We start from the raw sequence: 22,822 nt of genomic DNA on the forward strand, positions 1-22,822 counted from the left end.
GAAAGATGGAGGGACTGAGGGAAGGAGAAACAGAGAGACTGAGGGGTGAAGGGACAGAGGGATGGAGTGATGGAGGGCCAGAGAGATGTGATGATGGAGGGCAGCCTGGGACCTGGAGCACAGCAGAGGCTTCAGCTGGGCTTGAGCAAAGTCATCATCTCTACAGGGAAAACTACCCTGAGCAGGCTCACTGCCAGCTTGGAACAGTGGTGCCATCTGTGCTGCTTACAGGTGCTTTCCTTGAGGGATATGGAGAGTGTTTGTGTAGAGCAAAACTGCTGTTGGATGTCTTGGGTGAAGGCTGAGGCTTTCTTTCCAGGAAATGGCTGTGGTCTCGGAGCCAACAAAACCTATGGTATTGATGTTTTGGTGAACTCATCAGTACAAAACACTTCAAATGAAATAACACAGGGCCAAGGCATTCTTTGAAAGGGAGACTGAAAACTGTCTCTATGTCATCCTGTTAAGAGGGAGGCTTGTTTACGTAAATGTTTTCTGCTCTCCTGCCACTAAATTGAAATTCCTTCTCCAGGCAAAGAAAAAAAATTCTGGTCAAAATTCTGAAAGAAACCATCCCCATCATAACTAACAGGTTCTGCAAATGAGAGTCCAAGGACTCCTGCAGAGTTCACTCTCCTCCAGCCTGATGAGCACTAAGCATTTCCAAGGTTATGCTCTGTTCAAGCTATTCATTCACATTCCTGCTGAAGCCACTCCACTTAAATACTCACCAAAGGATGGACTTGAACCCAGCTTTCCAACAGAAGCCCAGAATATTACAGTCTCTGCTGTGCAGTCTCATTTGCAGGGGAAATAATTGTTGACACTCAATGAACAGCTTTTGCAGGAAATAAAGCCTTGCAAGCTTCCAAACAAAAGCTCTGGAAGCTGTTTAATTGATGTTGCCATTTAATTGAATCTCATATAGCACAGTAATTACATATTTGCCCCTTTTATGGTAAAATCATGTTGTTATCTTGCCATTCAGCCACACCAAACCTTAACTGTGTGAGTCACTGACTCCACACGACTCCTTCCTCATCTTTTCCTCATCTTTTCAGGGTGCAGCCATCCAGCATTCCTGCAACCTCTGCCCTGCTCCTTGCTGCAGTGCCAAACAGCACATGGCAGGCACAGTGGCCTCTTCTTTCCCTCCTGAGCCACCATGGCATCCTGCTACCCTGGAAGAGAAGAAATATGAGATGGTTCCTTTCCTTGCAATCAGTAAGATGAGGAAATAAGCACTTTGGTTTTGGTAGGTCCTGCTGTGATCTTGCCTCTCAGAGTTTACTCAGAGTGAGTTTCCTTCACCTGGGTTGGAGGACACTAAATGGGCACCAGCAGCTGCAGTGGAAGGCAAGGAGCAGCACTGTCTGCAGCATTGATTTTCCACACTCTGATTACAAATACTGAGGCATTTTATTTTGTTTTCTCCAACGTGCGTGAGAAAGAAAGTGAATTTTGTTAAAAGCACTTTTTTCCCCAGCAATGAACACAGCTCAGCTGGCAGCTCCCTTGTGTTTGTTAAGATGCAGCACAGTTCAAGCTGTTCAGCACTTACAGGGTCAGGTCTGCCTCTTGGGGTCATGCTTTCACTGTAAACCAACCAATTTTATGTGCTTTTAAAACAGAAGAGCCCTCCTCATCTTTGAATCCACTGCTACCTGAGCCAGCAAAGTGACAGCTTGCATGAGGGGGGCAGGAGGGGCTGGCATGGGCCAGGGAGGGCCTTTCTAGCCCTACACAGCAAGGAAGGTTTGCTGTGTAACTCAAGCTTAAAACTTCCAAATAGTTCTTCAAAACACCTAATAAAATTTCAGCTAGCCAATCCCAACATTCAACCTAAATGTGGGAACAGGTTTTGTTTACTTATAAACAATTAAAGCAATTACAAATAGTTTTAGAAAACCAAAGAAGTAATTAATTTAGAGTTTGTTAATTTAAGATAGAAAGTTAATTTAAGATAGAAATTGGATTGCTGAAAAATTATGAATGTGGGTACAGAGAACATCTAATCACTAGAGGATGTTCTTTCCACTTTTGGTTTGACTTTCTTGATAGTTTACCCAGTGGGGAAAGCAATGACATAAGAAAGTTTAATAACAGAACAACAAAACAAGGAGATATAAAAGTGGAATAAGTCTCACATCATATAAACTTACCATAAAGATGCATATCAAGGATTAGGAAGTAACAAATAATTTAAAGCTGAACAGTTCAAGTCATTAACTTTTAATATAAAGTTACTTCATATCTCACCACACTGATGTTTTTATCTCCTTGAATAACAACAATTTTGCCTAATGACTTCCTGCATAGTAGCTGCTTCTCTTTTGTGAGCACATAAAGGAAATACAAAACTGTTGGAAAAATTTTACAATTGTGAAAGAAAAGGAAGCATTTTGCTTGCATTTTTGTATTAGCTAAAAGACCTAGAGGATGCAAAGTTTTGTCTGTTTGCTTCAGATTTTATGCATCAGGTATTCTGAAATTTCAGGCAGACCACAGACCTGCCTTAACTACTGGATTAGAGAGCAAATATAAAATTTGTCCTTAAGAAGAAACTGTGCTGCAAGCACAAGAAGCTGCCAGCTGTGGGACTAAATATCTGCTATTCTAAGACTGTGTCCTCAACATTTGCCAGGAGATGCTTGAAGAATATTACAACCACGGGCAGCCCCTGCTTTTCTGGGGCCTGGGTCTCAAGGGTGCAGAAGAGGCAGGAAGGTTCCTGTTAAAGCAATACCATCTAGTGGCAGATGCAGAAAGAGAATCCAATCCCCCAACAGAAGCAAAGCTGGAAAGATAAAAGTTGAAAAGACATTATTTAAAAACAAAATCACCTTCTTGAGAGTATTTTTTTTCATTACTTGTTTCCATGGTCATGTATCAAAAAGGATGATATACAAATAAATATTTATCTGTTCTGTGAACCTCTACACCCCAGAAAAGATGTTTCATGAAAGATGAGATGATGGATTGGCTAACTCTGGAATTCTCCTGAAAGCCCAACAACCACAGAGGATGTTACACAGCTGGCCAGCCATCTTGTGTGGGAATAGAACCACAGTGACATTAATGCTTGGGTTGGCAAAGAGAGCATTTATCTGGGCATTATAGGGCTATACTCTCTGTTACTGCACATCCCAAGATAAGTTAGAGCAAAGAGCTCAGACACTCCTATTAGCTAATGGAACTTGGAATTCTCACAGTGTAATTTTCACCTGTCTCTAGTATTGCTGTCATTTTGCAATGAAAACATAGGGCTGCCTTCCACATGCATTGTGTAATACCTGTGGCACCTACATAAACAGAGTGGAAAGGCTTCATTCCCACAGCTGATATAAGTCAACCAATACTCACCAATTCAGGTGAATAGATACTGAAGGAAACAGACGCTTTTTCTGTAGAGGCAAATGTAAAAAAAGTCTTACAAGTCATATACAGTTTAACCAGTATGTGACATTCTATACCCCACAAACAGTGATGACTACAAAGTGGGTAGTGACAATTTTTTTGCAGGTTTGAAGGGGTACTGTTCCAAAAACAAGTGTGTGTTAGCACAAACACATGGAAAACATATCCCCTTCCCACTGTTATTGGGGCTATAGCTAGCTGCAGAAAATGCAGAAGGTTTTTGTGAGGATGGAGAGTTATAGGGATTGTGTTTCTGATCCTCATCCTCATCCAGTGATGGGTTCATCTGAAAACCATGAAACCTGGGGGATGCTTCTACTTTTATACACCAACACAGAGGCCCTAAACAGTTCATCTAGGGTTATGTGGTGTCTTCTGGATTTATTCTGTGTTTGGTGTTTATCTTCCTTATCTGACTCTCTAAGGAATACTACCTGAACCTATATTAGAAAACCAATTAGGGTTGAGGCACAGACATGATTTCTACCTGCCACCATGCCCATTCTCCCTTTTCTGGCTTGCTCCTGGAGTGGATTTGTCCTGTGGCAGCCCAGGCTGCCAGGCTCTGAGTGGGGACATCTGGGCAGCACCAGGCCCCAGCAGGAGACAGAGAAAAAGCCCTGCTCACTTTCTGAGCTCACAGGCACCACTGGAAGCAAGAGAGTGGCTAGAGGAAATACAACTAGGCAATAACTTGGATCAGCAGGCCAGGTTTTGGGGTAGGCACAGTAACCTCTAGACCAGGGCTCAGTGCACTGGGAGTAGCAGGGGAAGAGCAATCCCTCAGTCACAACAGCAGGAGATTGTGCAACAAACATTGAGTTCATTCCTCAACTCCACCCGTACAAATAAACCGGAAAAGCTCTTGTTCCCTGGACAGATCTAAAGACCCATTTTACAGAGTACAGAAACATCCATGGATTTTATGGCTTGCATACTGTCAGCTCATAAAAGGATGCTGTTCAATGCAATGAGAAATGTAATACTTTACGCCTACTAGCTCTGGGCTGACAGCCCTTTTCCTTCAAAAGATGCCCTCAGCCCTAGAATTGCTCTCAGCTGTTCCTTGCTTGCAGGTGAGAAGAAGCACAAAGAAACTTGGGTCTCCAGTAAGTTCTTCAGTAGGGCCTGGTGTGAATTATTCCCCTTTGGCTTTCAGATCAATATTCATGGAGAATAAGAGGGAAAGGGTCCTTTGCAGAGGCAGAGTCTTAGCCATGCCCATGTGGCTTTCCTTTTGTTGTAGAGGAAAATTCCTGGCAGTCAGGTTGACCAAGGCTTACATTACCACTTCCTCAGCACTTGGGATCAGATGAAAAGAGGGTGATGCTGTTTGCAGACAGAAAGCAGAAAGTTTTGGTTTAGAAAGAAGATTGATAGATTTGAACACGTACATACACATGTACTTTAAACCAGCAATAAGAAAGACAGTGCTTGGGAGTAAATAATACTATAGTACAACAATTAGTGATACTACTATATGACTGCATTGTGTGGGAGGATTTAAAAACCTGTCATTTCATTGTTGAAACAGCACTAAAAGTGAAGAATTTCTGATGAGCTTCACAACATCAGTTACATGAAAATTTTCCCTTCCCACTGCTCCTGAAAATCTCTATTTTATTTTCATTGCAGTTGACAAAAAAATAGACCCTGTTCATCCTGTGTCCTGGAAAGCATTGCAGAGATCCAGCACACTGGGCTATGCAAACAAGAAAATTTATACTTTTATAAAATTACCAGCTTTTCCACCATCCTCTTACATACAAAGCCATCCATCAGTATTACAGTGATGCTATTTTCATTCTCCAGTAAAATGAATGGTAACCCAAAAGACATCTGAATCCAGCCAGATCCTTAGTTTGGCTTTCAGGTGAATGAACACTGCTCAAAGGACACTATGAATATATAGATTTAATTTAACGAGTAGCATGCTTCATATTTTCTCCAGCAAGAAGGATGGGGAGCTGCAAGTCAGGGTTTTCTCTTTGCCCAGATTTCCCATTAGGCACGAGGAGGAGAAAATGGGCAGTGCAGAGAGAAAATGCTCTGGGAAGATGGGCAGTGCAGTATGTGTCTCTGAGCAGCAGTTGCTGTACAACTGTGTAATCAAATATCTATGAGGATGGTTCATTTCTACACCTTAAAAATGCAAATAGAGATCTGTTTTGTCTTTACCCACAGGAAGGATATGGAATATGAAAATCTGGAGCTTTGGAGATTTTCATATCCGAAGATATCAAAAAGATTGGAGAAAGTAACCAGTTCCTCTGCAGACCAGAACTGGGAATCCTCTTCTTAGGCATGTGCAAACCCTGCCTGAATCTCCTCTGAGACCTCACCAGGACCACAAGTTACAGCCTTTAAAACTTACAGGGGTAAACAGCTGAGGATTTTGAAGGTTTTCAGGACTTAGGCTTAATTTTTCTGAATTTGTACATAAACTAGCAATGAAGAGACAAAAAAACTCAAGCCTGCTACTGAAGACCCCTTGGTGAACATAGGGACAGACAGGGATTCTTGGGGTGGCTCTCTGGCAGGCAGTGAAGGATCTGCTTCACAGATCCTAGCTGGATGGGATGCAGAGTGCAAAGCCCCCTGTAAACTGCAGAGACCAGTGTTTCTCAGCCTTTCCTTTTGACAGGATGGCCCCTCCTTTCAGACTTCTTATTACCTCTAGTCTTTTCAGGAAAACACATCAGTGCTCCTCTAATTAATCTGCATGTAGGTACTTGTGTGTTGTGAGAAGCTGCTGAAGAACAGAGAGCCTTGGAACTGAAGGTGCAGAAGTCTGGGCAGGGCTCTACTTCTTTCCATTGTCATAACTTTCCATTACCTCATGTCTCTGCCCCATGACTGCTCTCCCCACGCATGCACACATTCCTGTTCTCTGTGTGAAAATGAGAAAACACCACGTTCCCTCTGTCAGGCTTTGCACCATTGCACCAAAGGATTACATCCCCTTCTTCTCCTGTAGAGGGTGATCTTGTCCCCCAATGAGCTGCAGCTGTTTCAGTTGCTGAAGATTGGAGGTGGGCCTGATCTTAACAGGCCACACCTGCAATCAATAAGAACTAGTGCTATATAAGAGTAAGGAAAGGGGAGTGAGGAGAGTCAGATTACTGCAAGGACCTGGAGAAGTCAGTGTGTAGAGGAGCTGCCTGTGAGCAACATCAAGAACGTATGAAGCTCTGATAATATGAAATCCTTGTACTATGATGATGATAGAACCTTTGCTATCCAAGACAACATTCTCCCTCACCCAGAACTGAACTGGCTGCTTTAACAGTAGTAGCAGGCCCACAGTAGTTATCCATTTGGTGCTGCATGAGCAGTCTCTGCTCTATCATCCCCTCATGGCAAAATTTATAGACAATTGCTAAAGTTGCTAATTAAGCATGTTGGAAAATATAAAACTCTAAAAGCTCTGCTTCAAGACTGCAGCAATTGTCATGCACTGATTACATGGAGGACAGGACATGGGCATGGGAGCACTAGCTCCAGGCCAAGTGATAGATGTTCCTGTTTTACTGGCATCCATCAATGATATGGCAATCACTCTTTAAATAAATAATAGTCACATTTCATTGAATCTCACGGCATCTTTCTTGCCAGAAGATGTTTCATTTGCTGGTCTTTCCTTTGCTTGTTACTGTTTCTGCTGAGGTTAGTAGGAATTTGGCCTTTAATGAAATGTCATATTAAGACATGTTGACTGTTGCATACAGAGCAGGAAAGGTCTGTTTTTCTGGCCAATTCTTCTTCAGCTTAGAAGGACCCCTCAAAGTGATTCTCTTATATTGGAAAATGGCTAAGTATGATGTAACTGTGATTACCTGTAACTCACTTAATGATTAGGGTGTTCTTTTCACTGCTGTGGCAAAACTGTGATCTTTCCCCTGGGATGACTAACTAGCAAATACTTATGAGTCTTGACTTTACATGCTGACTCTATCTGCTGCTGATGTGCTTCTGAATATACATCAGACAGAGCCAGCAGGTTCCCTGTCTGCTGGCCTGGAGCTGGTTTTCTTCTTATTTGAAGGCAATTAGTGTTTGATCATACATCACCACTGATCAGCTCCCCAGCAAGCCTGGAGCAGAGCACCTTCACTCACAGTTTGAGTTCCCCAGCCCTTTCTCTATGTTAGGCATTCAGAACCTACATGCTTTTAGGTTTACATCTTCTGTAAAGGATAGTGTATAATGCCACAGGGTCAGCCTTTTATTTACACTCCTTCATGCCACATGTGAAGGCTGCAATGCCCCACTCCTTCCCAGAGCACAATATTGGTCACGTGTTTTCCTCCCACCTGAGAGGCTTCATGGGACATGAGTGATGCAGAGCCTCCCGAGGAGCTGGAAAACAAGGTCCTCCTCAGAGAACCTCACCAAAGTCCTTTCTATGTAGTTCAACACAGAAAACCATACCAGAAACTTTCCCTGTCGGCATCCCAAGCCTTACCCTGATTAACTGTGGGTCACTATTGCCTGCAAAGAAGTGGCCCAGAAGACAGCAGAGCTCTCATCCTGAGCTCAGAGAGGCATGGTGGTGCCTGGCTGCTCTGCTCCCCAAGCCCAGCTGCTGCACTTCCATTCCTCCCTGTAAGCAATCCCTCCACTGAGGGGGAACTGCAAGTGCCCTGAGCCTGCTTCCCAGCCCTGGACTTCACAGCACCTTTCACCACCGGGATGAGGATCAGTGAACCAGAGTGAATCGCACCAAATGGGGCTTAAATCGAGGTAGGCCTGAGTTAATTTAAAATCGCAGAATCATTAAGGTTGAAAAGGCCCTCTAAGACCAGCAAGTTCAACCATTAAGCCAACACTTCCAGGTCCTTGAGTAAACCATGTCCCCACCACCATCTCTGCACATTTTTTAACTTCCAGGCATGGTGATTCCATTACTTTCCTGGACAGCCTCTTCCAATGTTTGACCACCCTTTCACCGATGAAATTTAATCAGGTTAAGCTTAAGATGACGCCTGATGAAAAGTGGATACTTTGAAGAACTTCGTGTCCACTGCCATCACAAAAAGGAGTCACCTCTGCCTGCCCAAAGCACCAAATCCTTTTTGCCCTGACCAGGCTCAGTCCCTGCTGGTGCCAGGACTTCTTTCCCCACCGCTGCCCAGCAGGGCTGGGGGCAGCTCTGGAGACGGCACAGGCTGGGGCTCTTGCATCCACGGCATGTCCCTGTTAAGAGCAGCCCGTTTCCCGGAATCCTGCCCGGGAGATGCCAGGCTTGCTGCTCCCGGGCAGGAGCAGCCCCTAGATGGAGCTGCACAGCAGGGAATGGGCACCCTGCACCATCCCACCCACCCTCCTGCCCCTGTCCACGACCCCCACGGGGCTGTGGACTCCGTGTTCAGCATCTCTGTGCTGAGCCCCCAAATCTGGCTTGGGGTGCAGGGAAAGCTCAGCTGATCCGACAGCCCTGGAAGGATGGCTGGGTCTGAAGGTTTATTTAACTTTGTTACATTAAATCCCATGTTTTAAGCCTTTTCCAGAAGCTGGCTGCACTTATCTGAAATTATTTCAGTATAGAAGGAATCATAGCTGAGCCCTCATCAAAGAAGTTTATTTCTGGCTGTTAAAGGGGGCTGTTAGTTTACTTGCATAATATTTTATAAGCCAGCATCTATTTCTCATTTCCAGACTGCAGCTTTGTAGTCTTTACTTGCTCTGCTCATCAGTGAGCTGTGAGATACCTGAACAGAGGCTCAAACCACACCAGCACCTGTGAGGACCCAGCAGCAGGAGAATCCCCAGCACATGGCTGTCCTTGCACTGGGACCACTGGTGCATATCACAGCCCTTTCTGCAGCAGACCTGGGGCAGGCCCATGGGTGCAACAAAAGGCTTGACATGAGTTCAGAAAGAGCAGGAGCTGGTGATGCTCACACCAATCCAGACTTCACTATAGGTAATTACCCTAAAATTCTATCTGAATTGTAACTTTTATTATGTGTTTTGCTGGGATACAAATACTTTTCTTTCTTTAAGAAGTCAATGCTATATGGCAGAAATCACAGACTGAGCTCTGAAGAATTTACATTAGTGCTTTTTGTTAGGCCAGAGTCTGACCTAAAGGCTATGAAAGCAGAGAAAACTGCTGTTGCCCTGGGTGAACACTGGCAGGTTGCTACAACTGCACTGTGGGGGAAAATTGTGCTCTGCATTATTTGTGTGAGAGCAGCCGTCCTGAAGGTGACAATTTCCCAAGACAGAATATCTCATCTTCCCAGAGACTGGGTCAGGTGTAAACACCCTTTTCCTTTGGTACACAAAAGCATAATTACTGTTCCTGAAACTGCTCTGGGAAGAACACTGGTAACTCTTCCCTGCTAAGAAAATGAAACTCACAGGAATGCCTTTTTCTTCTCCCTTTCATCCATAAAATGATGGCCAGGAACTCCCTCAGATATGTATTTTTTCACTCAGCACATGCCACTTTTCTGATCAGTTGGGCTAGATCCATCCACAAAAGATGCTGAACAGTTGGTGTTTAGCCCACACAAAATCCCATCCACATCCACAAAACAAGGTTTTCCTTTACTTTTCTCACCTACAGGACTTGATTCAGCTGATATTTTCAGAGCATGCAGAAGCCAGAGAAGCAACTATTGTCCTCAGCTCATTTACCCAGTTTCAGTGGTTGTGTGGTCATCCCAGACTGAGAAGAAATGGCCTTTACTTCTGGGATGCACCTTTAAAGTTTACTTTAATTAAATTAAAGTTTAATTCAGGTCTGCCTCTCAGGGGACTGCCCCAACTATCTAGCATCAGATGAGTCTGGATGGCTACTTCCTTAGTCTGTTAACTTTACGCAATGAAAAGTCTTTATTGCTTTCAAACTTTTAGCTTTTCACACAACCAAAACTAATCTCCAACACGCTCAAAGATTTTTTGGAGAAATTCATCTTACAAGTGTGAATGTCTAAACATCACCCAGAATGCAGAAACATCTTCTCAGCCCTGCTTGGTGTCACAGGCACCCCAGCCCTCTATAGCTAGCTCCAGGATGAGAACAGAGCAAGGAGTTGTAGGGGATGGTTGCACATCGGGATGGAGCACAGTGGAAACCACTCCTGAAAATACAAAAAGCAGGATGTGTTATCTGCTAGTGAGGGTAATGAACCCTTACTTTGCCCCCCCCCCCACTATATGGTGGTTGTGAAATTTTTGATAATCACAAGTAAACAAGGTGTTGTTGTGCCTCACTCAACACGCCATGCCCTAAAATACCTCAGCTTGTTCCTCTCACAACAGGTAAAAAACCACAGTGTTCTGTAACTTGGGTTTTAATTTTGCAGCCTCATATCCCTGTACAAGTCTGGGCTGGTTTTATGAATTCTGATGTGTTGCAGCCTAATGTGGCAGCCTGATAGATGCAGACTGAAGGAAGGGAAGGGGGGTTTAATAACCCTGGCCTGGGCACTGAGCTGGTAATGAAAAAGGGTTGTTATTAGTCATTTGCATAACTTAAAAGGAGATTCAGATCGAGGCTTAATAAATTCTTCCTCGTATAGAATAACACAGTTATAGCCATTTCTATAAAAATGTCAAAGCCTTTATGTGAAGTAAGTGTTTCTTCAGAGCATAAAATACAGTCCTACGACTCAGTAAAATCACTTGTATCACTACACTGATTTCTTTGAAGTGTCACTAAAAAGGGCAGGGTTATGAACTGAAGCATCATTCTTCTTCTCACCTGGGATGTGAGACAGCACAGTGACAAGAAGAGCTCAGGTCAGGGTGCAAGAACTAAACTGGGGACACTAAAGAGCAAGCATAGGGAAGCAAGGCCCTGGGTGTGCATCTACTCTAAAATTACACTGTCTTTTCTCTTTAGGTGATGTTTTGGCCCTCAGAAACTCATCACCCCAAGTTAGAAGGTAACAATTGGCTCAGAGGGGGGTCAAACCCCCAGGCAATGGGAGGTGGATGGACTGGGCAGCAAACAGCAACCTAGCACTGTGGTTGGTACCACTGCAAGTTGATACCAGGCACAACTTGCAGAGAGAAGATTCAGGATCTCAAAGACAACTGATGATACTCCATCTGGAAAAAATTACTGCAGCAGTGGGGAAGGTGCAGCTGTGAGCAGCCTGACTGTGGGGAGATGGAGGTGGTGTTGCAGGAGCCTCAGCCACTTGCTCCATGTATTTTCCTGACTGGCATTGTCCCCTTGAAGAACTGCACATGCCCCATGCCTGCATCAGTGCCTGAGTTGGTACACAGTGCTCTGATCCCTCCAAGCACTGCAATGTGGAACATTGTTTATGGATGTGCAGAGAAATGCAGTAAAACATACATTTACTGCTCCACACAGTCCTGAGTGGAGAATAAGCCTTTCATCCTTACAATGTAGGCACTCCTCAAAGCATTGATCCTGCCACAGAGCAGTGCCTCAGGGCTGTTTGCTTGAAAGCACTAAACTTGGACTGGTCTAAGAGAGAGAGGCTTATTGAAAAGCAGTGAGCTAGTAAAGTCCTTTCACAAGTGTGTGTTAGACTCATGTTCCAGGCAGCCTAAAAAGCATCTGTGCAGTTTCCTTTTAAAAATTAAGTTGTGACAGCTCACACCAAGCAAAGGAGTTTTTCAGGGCTCACACTGACCATGCTGCACCTCTCCAGCCTGGAAGCACTCAGAACTCAACATGTCTGGAGAGAAACATTTAGGGTATCAACTTCGCACCCTCGGCTCTTCCAGTCAGCATTTTCCCCTGAGGGCATCTTCTAAAACCCATGGAGCTTCTGGGCAATAAGCATCCATATTCATTAAAACAATCTTTTATTAACTTCACTGGAAAAAACTTTTACCAAGGGGAAAAATAGACCACCTGTATTTTTAAAAGTAATTTTCTCAATCAGTAATTCTCAGAGGTATTAATACTCCAAAAGCAACAAGATTCTCCTGCAGTACTATGGAGCCTTTCCTCTCCAAGTGCTTTTAAACCTGCTTCACTCTTCTCTGTCCCCCAGAATTCCAGCAGAGTTTTGGGCCACACAAAGGGAACATGGTTATCTCATCCAGCTCACCATCAAGACCATAGCTAGGATGTGACCAAATGGAAAGCAAGTATGATTTTTTTTGGAAAGGGGCAGACTGAGCCCAGCTGTCTGCCATGCACGTAGGCTTGTTACTATATTCACAAATATTCAGGCATCATGAGGGATTCAGGTTGTAGTTCTGCAAGATGTGAGAAATTACTTTTTAGGCTCAGAGCACTCAATTAAAAACATCACAGTCACACAACAGAGCCCAGCAGTCAGGTACCAACCCAACCAACCAACTCAGATCTGCTCCAGGCTTTCCAAGGAGTGCCTTTGGGGCAGAAATTTCCACCCCAGATGGAACAGCTGATGTGCTCCTGTAGCCAGCATAAAGCACACAAGCTAGCATACTCTAGCATGGCTATGCCTGTGTGCAGACATTTGACCCTGGATAACGTTCAGGCAGATGGAATCACATAGATCCAATACTTAATCAACTGAAATTGTCCAACATTCTCAGTTCTGCTCCCATGTACCACACAGAGTATCAAGCATTGCTGTCTGCTCATCTGGTTGAATTTAGGCAACCTGAGGAGTAACAGTCCTCAGGTTATTTGGCACAAATGATCCCATTCTACAAAATGCTCTGAGTCACTGTGAAGATTTCCAGGCTATCCCAAAGCTTGGAGAACCTTCAAAGGCAAATAGCATGGCTCTGCTGAGATACACACCCCTGATTTGACTGAAGGAGGGTGAACCAGTAATCCTCTCTCTTGCTTTTTTAGAAAGAATATCCTTAAAACCACACAAAGACATGCATGTACCACACAGCTGTGATTAGCAGAGATTGTTTGCAAGAAAAGAGCAGAATACAGCCAGTTACACACACACCAACTTCCACATGCATATAAGACATTCTCCTTGAAAGGGAAATTATGGTACATGGGGTGAATAAATCATCCCAGGCATATTTGGGGATGTCCCACACTCCCTCACCACTCCCTCAGGAAACAGAATGTGGAGAAGCTAAAATAAATTGGAGAGATGAGCAGTAATTTATTTTCCCGTCTGGAAAAGATAATTTAACTACTCAATTAAACATTGCCTACAGCCATACTATTAGAGTTGCATATCCCATCTGTAATACAGATGGATTTTGCTCTCTTATTACTGGTCTTCATGCTGTCTGATACTTAAAAATTCTGGTTTAATTAGATGACACCTTCCACAAATGCTGAGCTATTGGCACATAATTCAAGCAGTATCTAGGAATTTTTGCCATCCAAGAAACCTTCTGTAGGAATCTTATGTTCTCATATCTCTGGTACAAAAGAGCAGGTTGAAAGCAATGCTGAATGAACTGATGATATATTATTTCTTACTTTGCATTATTTTGAAGCACAGGGCTTCAGTCTGGGCTCTTTTCTTTCATTTTTCAGTAGCTGTCACCCAAGACCATTCACAAATCAGATGGTTTTACAATCTATTTTTCATTGATTTTTCTTAAATGTTGATTCAATATTGAAACAGATCATTTTAATACTGAATTAAGAAGTGTCTAACCCATTATGAGGAGATTTCATTCACTGCTTCCATCTGGGCACTGCTACAAGTGGAGCATTTCAGCATTTCTAGAAATGCCTCCAATCTCCTTGTCACCCCCTCACCCCATCTGAGCCCACAGGCAGTTTCCCTGCAGCAAATGCAAAACCTGCAAGTTTAAGGGGCTCAAAGACACAAAGGTGCTCAGTGGTTCCAGCTGAGAGGTGGAAAAAACAAAGATCCACAGACTTGTGCATGGGAAACTGAGGGACAGGATGTGTTGGTGAGCAAGGCAGTGCTGGGTTATCAGCTGAACTTGATCATCTTATAGCTCTTTTCCAGCCTAAATGATTCTGTGATCCTATGACTTCTGCCTTAAAAGTTCTGGGGAATTTACAAGTGGTTAAGAATTTTGCACCACAAGTTCAACTGAATGAGCTGGAATGTTTTGCTTTCTCATGAAAAGCTCTCTGTCTCTCTGTCCAGAAGCACTTTGTGTCTCACACCCCTATGGCATCCTTCTAGCCCAGTGGGGAACTAGACAAATACCACTTTATTACCCCATACATGGTATTTTCCATAATCCTTTTTGTCTAACAACTTTTTCTAGGATGGGAGATTCCTTCATCTACTTCACTCCTCTGCTGCTTGCTTGGTAGCAGTGGTTAATGGAAAAGTTTGGGACAACTGACTCAGCCTTCAGACATCCCTGGGGATGGAAGGAGTACTGGTAACAAACAACTCTAAGTATCTTCTATGTTCACTGCACCCTGCAGGTTCCATGAAATCCCATCAAGACAAAGCCAGGAGGCTGACTTCCTTTTAAGAGCCTTAGAGATAGTTTTAAAAAATGAATTTTAAAAAACCCAAAAGACAATTTCTTCACTGTTAGATTTGTAACAGAAGCTCATCACATATATCAGATCCCTGGGTACATATGCAGATGTTTCAGCCATATGCAACAGCATATGGCACGTTTCTCTCAATAACTAGTCTTTTTTTCCTGTGTTAGGCTAGGAAAACAAACATGAAGAGTCTCAGCCAGCTTAGGACAGAGGGAATGCCTCTGATGGCTTCATCTCCCCCTGTCAGGCCATCTTCCCTCCAGCCAAACACTGGTTCAACTTCCTCTTGCTCTCCAGTCCACTTTCCAGTTATCCTGGTACAAGTCAAGCTCTGCAGGTCACCCCCAACCTGTACTGGTGGATGGGGTTATTCCTCCCCAGGTGCAGAACCTGCATTTCCCTTTGTTGAACTTTGACAGCTCTCTGCCATCTCTCCAGCCTGTTCAGGTCCTTCTGAAGGGCTGCACAGCCCTCTGGGCTATTGGCCACTCCTCCCAGCTTTGTGTTGCCAGCAGAGCTGCTAAGGAGGCATCTACCCTTCATCCAATGTTTATCCAGTGATGAACAAGTTAAACAACACCAGGCACAGCCTTGGGGGACACCACCACCAGTGACAGGCCCCCAGCCAGATCCTGTGCCACTGACCCTCTGGGATCTGCCATTCAGCCTGTTCTCATTCCATCTCACTGTCCACTCACCCTGAAAACCAAGGGATTCTCCTTTGCCTTCTTCCCACGTGGTGTGGGGTGGGTTTCTCCACCTCAATGAGCCCAGCCATATTGTTAGCAAAGGAAATTAGAAGTAGGTACCTTTTATCTTGGTCCAGCAGCCTGGTGTTGGATCACGATATCTGCTGCCTCTGGTGGAAGATCAATAACAGCAAATTAAGTGCTGCTTAACCTCTACCAATCAATCACTTCCCTGCCCCAGATGTTCCAGCAGCAGCAGAGGCTGCTTGCAAATACCATCTCACCTCCTTCCCTGATGCCCTTTAACAGAAGTGCACATGTTGAGAGCCACCAGCTTAACGAGTCTCACCAAATGCCAGACATTTCTCCTGACTGATTAGCAATGAGTTTTTGCATTTGTAAAAGTTATTTGTAGGGTGAAGAGTTTTTTTTTCTGGGTGCTGGAGGAAAAATTGCTAACTCAAATGGAATTCAGTGCAAGCACTTGAGATTGAAAAGGTCATGGCTGTTAGAGCGAGGAAAATTTATTTCTTCGTGGTTATAACAGCCACAAACAGGGAAGGAGAAGCTTGGCAGTTCCAGCCTGACTTGCAATGAAATAAAAACACCCACCTGCAGGATATATTAAGCTAATAAGCAGAAAACCAGATCAGTGTGCTTGATGATATAGGATTACAGAGAGATTCTTCAAATAGTTACAAAATCCCCAAAACACAGAAATTCAGAGCAGCTACTGGGATAGGGAAGGGCTTCATTCAACATAACCTAAGTGGTGCACACATGCCATGTATCAGAGAAGATGGAGAACCTTACAGCCAAAAGCCTCTATCAGAAAGGTTCCTCCTTACTACAACAAAAACCTGTGGTGACTGCAGGAAGCTGCAGTTCCAGAAGGATCTGGAGCACAAGCCTGAGGAGGAGCAGCTAAGGGAGATGGGGGGCTCAGAGGAACCTTATTTCTCTACACAACTACCTGAAAGGAGGTTGTAGCCAGGTGCTTGTTGGCCTCTGCTTCCAAGTGACAAGCAATAGGACAAGAGGAAATGGCCTCTGGTTGAGCCATTGGAGGTTTAGATTGGATATTAAGAAAAATTTATTCACCAAAAGGGTTGTAGAGGATTGGAACAGACTGCCCAGGGCAGTGGTGGAGTCACCATCCCTGGAGGGATTTAGAAGATGTGTAGATGTGGCACTTGGGCCTGAGTTAGTGGTTTGGCAGTGATGGATAAGTGGTTGGACTCAACAATTTTAAAGGTCTTTTTTGACCTAAATGATTCTATGATTCTGAGCATGTGGCTTCAGTCAGGTAATAGTGGGTGGTTTTGATGGATGTGCCAATCAAAAAGTGGATTCCTTTGAAACTAGAACCTTTCTGGGTATTTTGCTTCCCAAAACAGGTAAGTAATTTTACACTCTTCCCACCCCAAAACACGTATCAAAACTGCCAATTATCCTGTGGTTTAGAGCTTCATTTCCTACTTTCCCTATGCAACATGCAACATCAAAATTTCTCTTGCTACAAACAGTCTGCCAACCCCTTAAGCACAGAATTGTCATTTCCAGTAGAAATATGAATGCAGCATAAGTTCAGCAGTAAAAACACAGGAATCTTTGAGAGTCCTAATCTTTGAATAATTCCTGCTTCAGACAGGAATTATTCAAATGATGTGACTTTCTGGAGAGACATGGCTATTTCAGACCACTGCTGGAAGTTTATTGAAGAAAACATTGGTGTTTACATGTAAAAGAGAATGTTTATGAGGGAAAGGAAAATATTCAGATATAAAAGGATAAAACCTGTATATTTTCAGGTTCTACTTCTAAGTTCCTTGTCTGAATAGAAATTCTGCAGCTCTAAAGGAATATGATTGTGAAGTCCTGAACCTCTGCCTGCTTTCTCTCTCTGACCCTGGGGGAGAAGGAACTGTGGAGGTCTTGGAACTGTGAACAGTGCTCTGTTCATTTGAGAGCTAAGGAGGAACACACTTGGAAACTGGGTATGTCCAGCTGGTTCCCAGCTCACCTGCCTCATCTACTCACAGGGTTCAGCCTGGAAGGAGCACATCCTGCTTGGCTGAGCCTGCCAGCTCCAGACCTGTTTTCCACCACTCTTTTCAAGGGCCAATTCCTGCTCTGAGTGCTGGTTGGAGTAATGGAGCTCTGGGCATGCTGGCTCCAGGGCACATGCTGAGCTTGCAGAAGCAGGGCTGCAATGCCAGCTCTGTGCCTGCTCTAAAAGGATCATTTTATTATTTAAACTTTTTATTTTGTTTATGAACTAGAAGCTTAGCAATTTACTGTGCTAGATAAATAATGCCTTCTTCTATTAGAAAACAGAAAAAAACAAACCCCAAACCCATATATTTCACTTTTCTCCTGAGTTCCTCTTGGCAGCTCTACAGCTGCTGCCTTACTGAACATATGTACTAGGAAAAATTGAGTTTATCTCCATTTTTTTCTCCTCAGAAAAAATCCCCCTCGATTTTAGGCCCAAAGTCTGGCCAATCTTGTGGGTACCTAACTTGAGGCAGGCCACCAAACCACTACCACCCCTCAGCCTGGGAGCCAGCATGCCATGGGAAAGAAGGTAATGAGAAGGGCAAAAGAGGCTGACTGGCATCCAGGGAAAGCATCCAGTCCTCCAGAAGAGGATGATGGCAAACAGAGCAACAGCTGGCAAGAACAGACCAATAAAAATGTGGTGTTGGGGGATGAGACAGGAAAAGATGGATATAACAGTCTGTGTTTTCACAAGTTTGGCAACTGAACCACATATTTTGGAAAAGATAAGAATACATCCAGGCTTAAAATGTCTCTCTAGGGATCTCATACCTGATGGAATGACAGCAAAGAACTCTCCATCATAGATTCTTCTGAGTAAAGTGACAGGAAAAAAATTGAAATACAGGCAAAAAGTAAAAGCTTTTTGTTTCCTTTTTTTACTGTGAGGGTATCAAACACAAGAATGAGGCTGCCCAGAGAAGTTGTGGACTCTCTGTTCTTGGAGATACTCAAAACACAAGCAGGGTGACCAGTGGACAGCCTGTTCTGCTGGTTATGCTGCCAGCAGGGCTGGACTGTGTGATCTCCAGAGGTGCCTGCTACCCCTGCTGTTCCCTGATGATAAATTAGACAGGAACAGCCAGCCTAAGAACAATCTGGTGTGTATGTGCTGTACCACCTTTTGTCAGAGCATGGAGGGCACCCTTCACCTCAAAGAATAAGACAAAGACTAAACTTAGTGAAGGACATTATTTGCATAGTAAAAAAGAAACCTTCCACATCTTCTGGGCATACTTTGTTCCTCTCAGTGAGAAAGGCTTCAGAATAACCAGTGCAATCAGGGACCTGATTTCTTCAAACAAAACAGCTCAAATGAGTCATCCCATATTCCTGGCACAAACTGCTGCTAGCTCTTGGGTGTTAAGTGAGATGGGCAGGATATACTAGGCAGTAGCCTGACTGTACATGAATTGAGAGCTAGATTTGATCATGCCAATTACTTTCAGAGATTAGCCTTTGCAAACACTTCCTACACAAATCAATCCCTAGCTCTGTTCAGGCACCCTTGTTCTCTCACCTTCTCTGTCACCTACCACCCTGCAGCAAAGCAAGGAGCCCCTCTGCATGCTGAGTTAGTGCAGCTCTTCTCTCACCTGCATTTTGGTTTCCACCTCTGTCTCTTTGCAAAACCCATGCACAGCTAGTGCAGAGCTCCTATTTGCTTTTTCATGCTGCTTGCTGTATTTCAATAAACTGAACCCAGAGCACACAAGGGTGAAATCTTCATTCCAGGCAGAACAGAGAAATGACACATTTCTGTGCTTACCATCAACCTTGGCACACTGTTGGTATAGTAATTTGTCATTCTTGAACAGGAATAAAACAAGTCAATGACCCCTGTTTGACTCCAAATTGTTTTCTACATTGTCAAAACACACAGATTTAGAAAGATAATTACCCCAATACCTCTGGGTGACAATCTCAAATTAAACTACAAGAGCTCCATGCTCCATCTATCTCTTTGCAGCTGAATTCACTCCAGATGAACACAAACCAGAAAAGAAGATTATGACAGAGGCTTTACAGGCCTTGTGCCTCTGCCTCTCACTGCAGAGAGAAAGGGCCAAGTAGTCTTCCCATTCTCACAGGAGGGTGGGTGTGGAAGCCCACAGAGCCTGCAGGGGCCTTGGAGCAGATACAGCTTCCCCCAGCTCTGCACAGCCCACCCATCAAATCAACCTGGCTGCCCTGTGACAGAGCAGGGAGAGCAAAGCTAAAAAGCAACCCCCTGCTAAGGCCATCTCCATCTGAGTGGAGCTAATTTAACTATGAGCAATGGGGAATTGGCTGGGTCCCAATTAGGCTAATTTGGGCAGTGGTGTGAGCCATGGAGGCAGTGAGAAAGTGGCTGGCCAGTTGGAGTCATTTGGGAGCCTATTAGAGGTTAACACTGATGTTGTAATTGAGCATTTGCTTGAAAATCTGTGTGTCTCACCAGTTCTGGCTTTCCCACAGGGATTTGGGCTGCCCAGAGGACCCAGCCCTTCTCCTCTAAGAGCACAGCACAGCTCTTACCCTGCCTCTGGCAACACTTGCTTACTTGATCTTGCAGTGTCTTTCTGTTGAGTAATGCCTCTTCAGAGTGGTTTCCACAATGGGTTTTCACTGAAAACTGTTCATCCAATCATCCTTTTATCAGTGAGAAAACTTCCTGTGCCCTTGCACTGTCACATGTGGAACCCACCCTGCACACACTCTGCCACAGGGCGAGCACAGGTCCCTGCAAGCCATGGATCCAGCTCAGCAGGCACAAAGCCATGCCCAGATTCCCACCTCCCTGCTTCCTACACTGCCATGCATCTCACCTGCTGCCCCACTGAAAAGTGCTGAAATTCTAGGTGATAACCCTCCCATGGAACACTTATCAGCCCCAAAAGCTGCACTTCTAGTCTGTCACCTGCTCGTGTTGCCTGACCTGGATGTTCAGTGTCATGGTACACATTTAGTATGGGTATACAGTTCTCTTCATTTTTTTCCTACCACAATTACAGAATAACTAGAAAATAATCCAAATATGTTTTATTAGAGGTAAAACCCAACAGTATTAATATGAGCAGGTATGATATGCCTTTCAAGGCAAAGCTGATCTTAAATCAGTTTTTTTCCAAATCCAAAAATGTATTTCATTTTTTCTGGATTCATTTGGAAACCAATGTGATGTAGTCCTTCCTATTTATGTTCCTTGGTTTAGCTTACACTATTGTAATATTAATGTAGGTTGCTACTTAGCCAGGGCCAAGATTTAAGATGTTATTGTGCTCTCCTCAGGATGCTAATTCTTCCCTGAGTGCTCTTGCTGAGTACTGCACAAATCAGGTGGTTAATCACACCTCAGTTAACGGGTCTCAGAGCTCTTGAGGATGTAGCCACTTTTTTGTTGGTTGTTGTTGTCATTCCTGTGCTCTTTTTTTATGGGTTAATGTAACATAGCAGAGTTGGAATGTGGGTTACTGCAGAGATAAACTAGGCAATTCACTGTTGGATGTGCAGCTAGAGGAGAACTATTGAAAACCAACATAATTAACCACTGGTTATCTCTGGCATAAGACCTGAGACCAAAAGCCAATTCAAGATTTCAGAGAGGGAAGAAATATTTCTCTAATGGGCACAACATTTATTTGGGCTCTGAAAACATCTGAAGCCCTGTAAGTTTTATATTCCAAAAGAAGTATCTGCTCCCAAGTTGTGGAGCAGAAGAGACCAGAAGGTGAATCTGTCCCTCTGTTGAGCTGTGCTGGCAGGGCAGGCCATGGGGCAGAGGGGTGGCCAGCAGCTCACTCACCCTTCACAGACTGTACCATGTTTTGTAGTCAGAACATCAGTGACATCAGTATTTCCCTGCTGCCCTTAGATAGATAAATGAAGCAGTACCTTGCATTATTTTTCTTTGGGTTTTCAGGCATCTCTTAGCTCAATTTTTTTTTTTTTTTTTTGCTGTACAGTGAAACTTTATGCTTTCTTTCAGTTGCCTTAAAATTTAATTACTTAAATCAAGGAAATGTTTTTACTTCTCTGTTAAATAGTCAGCTTTCTTTGAACCATGAGGCAATGCAGGAATGCCCTGTGGGGAGCACCAAGAGAGGATAGATCAGATGAATGCAACAGGGTGTAGTTTTGGGATTTTTTTTCTGGGATTTACCTACTGTCCTTATCAAAGAGATAAGGACACTGGAGAGACCATAGATCCAGTGTCACGTGGGGTTGAGGGATCTTAATGTCACTACCTCAGGAAGTGTTCAAAAACCACTTGGATTTGGCACTTTATGACATGGTTTAGTGGTAAACATTGTGGTGGTGCTGGGTTGATGGTTGGACTTGATGAATTTAAAGATCTTTTCCAAATTTAATGTATCTATGATTAGAAATGAGACCCACTTGCTCCTCTAATAGTACCTACTCTACATGCCTAGTTATGTGCTTTGGTTTTTCCAGTTGTGTTGGTGGTGAGTGAAACAAATGTGTGATCATCGTGTTCAAATAAGCTGTTAGCAATTTAGCCCTGATTTTAAAATGTCTGCATTGCAAAACCAGGCTATCACTGAACCAGCACCTCCTTCAGCTCTCAGAAACACAACCAGAAAGTGTCCAAACACAACTGCCCAGAGAGAGCCCCTTACCAGCCCAGTAAGGATGAGCATCACCCCCTTGCCCTAGAGCCAGGCATTTAAGCAGTTACTGAAGTGCAAATAAAATCCATAATGGCTTTTAAAATGTGGCTCCAATTAGTGCTCAATTATCTGCCCTCCTCTGGGAGGTCAGATCTTGTGTTTATTTAACTCATTCCTTTTGCAAGTCTTTGAATGGGCTGGCAGTCTGAGGTTAGTGGGAATTTTGATTTGAGAAAGGGAGGGAGCTGGAAGTTCAAGCAGGCACCAGGGGTCCCTGGGAGGGGGTGTCCCTCTATGGCCATCAACCTCCTGGAGGGACTTGGTCTCCTCACCTGGGAAGGCCTGGCCAGGTCTGTCAGGTCCAGCCCTGGCTGCCACATCCAGGCACCAGAGGCAGGACTTGGGAGAGGGAAAACTTCCTCTTGCCTTTGCATCCCTGAGCTGCCTTTTCTGAGAGCTGTGCAGGGGAGCCTCCCTCAGGCCAGGTGCTGGCCATGTCCCCTCCCTGAGATGTGGGAAGAGGGCTCTCATTGTTTGCACTTACCCACCTGCTGTTCTCACACCTCCTGGTCCTCAGCCAGACTCTTCCCCTCCTGGCACATCTGGGGCTGCTGTGATTCACAGCAAAAGGCAGCAGCTCATCTCTTGGGGTGTCAGCA

At 44.2% G+C, this 22,822-nt stretch overlaps 1 long non-coding RNA gene across 1 annotated transcript; it reads right to left on the reverse strand.

Annotated features, from left to right (window-relative positions):
• Positions 1-798: 798 nt before the first annotated feature.
• LOC127059620 (uncharacterized) lies at positions 799-22,822 on the reverse strand. The gene is made up of 4 exons (XR_007777627.1): positions 22,712-22,822; positions 15,613-15,662; positions 3,364-3,404; positions 799-1,181 (listed from the first exon to the last, which is right to left on the reverse strand). It is a non-coding gene; the product is annotated as an uncharacterized LOC127059620 (long non-coding RNA).

This window comes from Serinus canaria, chromosome 4A, assembly GCF_022539315.1.
Source record: "Serinus canaria isolate serCan28SL12 chromosome 4A, serCan2020, whole genome shotgun sequence".
NCBI lineage: Eukaryota > Metazoa > Chordata > Aves > Passeriformes > Fringillidae > Serinus > Serinus canaria.